This window comes from Condylostylus longicornis, unplaced genomic scaffold, assembly GCF_029603195.1.
Source record: "Condylostylus longicornis isolate FDR11 unplaced genomic scaffold, ASM2960319v2 ptg000294l, whole genome shotgun sequence".
Lineage (NCBI taxonomy): Eukaryota > Metazoa > Arthropoda > Insecta > Diptera > Dolichopodidae > Condylostylus > Condylostylus longicornis.
The window spans coordinates 125,001-127,500 of record NW_026578258.1 but is presented as its reverse complement, the minus strand read 5'-3'; the positions used below and the strand labels follow the sequence as shown (position 1 = coordinate 127,500).

General features: G+C 29.6%; 2 pseudogenes; both read right to left on the bottom strand.

Moving 5' to 3' along the window:
* The window catches only part of LOC129616816 (large subunit ribosomal RNA), a 4,018-nt pseudogene extending 2,320 nt beyond the window's left edge, over window positions 1–1,698 (bottom strand).
* Window positions 1,699–1,988: 290 nt separating this feature from the next.
* Window positions 1,989–2,172, bottom strand: LOC129616802 (5.8S ribosomal RNA; annotated as a pseudogene).
* Window positions 2,173–2,500: the final 328 nt, after the last annotated feature.

Below are 2,500 nucleotides of genomic sequence, written 5' to 3'. Positions count from 1 at the left end.
CTGTACCAATGGCAGCTCCACACATCCTTACGGAAGATGCTTCTACGCTACCATTGTACCCACCTACTTGTTAATGTTTCTAAATTTATATACATTAATAATGTAATATAAATCATTTACATTAACAGTGACGTATAGGTATACAACTTAAGCGCCATCCATTTTAAGGGCTAGTTGCTTCGGCAGGTGAGTTGTTACACACTCCTTAGCGGATTACGACTTCCATGTCCACCGTCCTGCTGTTTTAAGCAAGCAACGCCTTTCATGGTATCTGCATGAGTTGTTAATTTAGGCACCGTAACGTCACGTTTGGTTCATCCCACAGCGCCAGTTCTGCTTACCAAAAGTGGCCCACTGGGCACAATATATCATAACCTAAAACTTCATTCAAGAAAGTTTAGGTTCTTACCCATTTAAAGTTTGAGAATAGGTTAAGGTCGTTTCGGCCCTAAGGCCTCTAATCATTCGCTTTACCAGATAAGATTATTTTATATAATATTTTTATGCACCAGCTATCCTGAGGGAAACTTCGGTGGGAACCAGCTACTAGATAGTTCGATAGGTCTTTCGCCCCTATACCCAATTCTGACAATCGATTTGCACGTCAGAACTGTTTCGGTCTTCCATCAGGGTTTCCCCTGACTTCTACCTGATCAGGTATAGTTCACCATCTTTCGGGTCACAGCATATATGCTCAAGGTACGTTCTAGTTAGAGGTATAAAAAATAATTAAAAATTATTTATATACATAACTATATAGAACGCCCCAGGATTGATATTATATATATAAAATTATATATATAATTTAATCCCATATTAACAGTTAAGTTAATTACGCCTTTAGATTTTATTTAAAATAAATTCTAATGACTTGCACACATGTTAGACTCCTTGGTCCGTGTTTCAAGACGGGTCCCGAAGGTATCCTAAATCTATAGCATTGCTAATCATATTAATGCATATAATAATTATATTAATATATAAATTAATATAATATTATAAAATTATAATAATATATAATTTACGCATTATATTGATTTTTTATCTGTCAATTATTTATCCGATAATATTTAAATTATATTATATAGAAAATAAATTTTCATATATAAAATAAACTTTTTAAATATATCTTATGATAAATATATATTTATTAACAGATTGCAATGTCCATATATGAAAAAATTGCACACCATCATTATTATATAATTATATAATATTTATAATGTTGAATTTTTCATATTTCATGGATGTTTAGGTTCATCGGGCTTAACCTCTAAACAGTTTCACGTACTATTTAACTCTCTATTCAGAGTTCTTTTCAACTTTCCCTCACGGTACTTGTTTGCTATCGGTCTCATGGTTATATTTAGTTTTAGATGGAGTTTACCACCCACTTAGTGCTGCACTATCAAGCAACACGACTCTTTGGAAATATCTTCTAATAATCATTAACGTCATACGGGCCTAGCACCCTCTATGGGTAAATGGCCTCGTTTAAGAAGGACTTAGACTGTTAATTTCTCATATTAGAATATAGATATTCCATACACTACATCGGATATTTGTATAAACAAAATCCTTTAGTGCTGAACTAGTTTCTTTTCGCTCGCCGCTACTAAGAAAATCCTAGTTAGTTTCTTTTCCTCCCCTAACTAATATGCTTAAATTCAGGGGGTAGTCTCATATGAGTTGAGGTTGTTTTTAAGAATATTTTTAATTTTTCTTTTTAGTTGAAAACTAAATATATATAAGTTACTGTATTGTTTATATTATAAATAATATAATTTTATATAAGTTTTCCTCTTTAATGTATTAATACTAATTTATTAATACTAGGATATACTTATTTTTTTATTATATTTTATAATATAAGTAAAATATATATAATTGAATTTTAATATTATGGTATTCCTACCAGTAATATATCATGTGCTATAAATAATATAATTTAAAATTATATTATAAGCAACTTTATTAAATTATTCTTACAACCCTCAACCATATGTAGTCCATGCAGTATTAAATTTTTTAATAAATTTATATACTCTGTAGCATGGACTGCAATATGCGTTCAAAATGTCGATGTTCATGTGTCCTGCAGTTCACACGATGACGCACAGTTAGCTGCGTTCTTCATCGACCCATGAGCCAAGTGATCCACCGTTTAGAGTTTTATAAAATTTTTTTTTTATTTTCGTCAGATATATATCGATAATATATATACATTCTAAAACATATTAAAATATATAAATAATATAATCTATGTGCTGCGAATGTCTCTAACTTTCCTTTTATCCGTATCCCAACTGTTTTATACAAGAAAAGTTATTACCATAATATATGGACAACAACGTAAGAATATATTTTTATATATTTTCTATATTATAAATGATCGTATATTGTTTTATTTAAAATACTTCCATATTATATAATTAATATAATGATTTTTATTTTTTTTATATTATATTATTTCAGGGGGGATACACTTTGATACTATTAA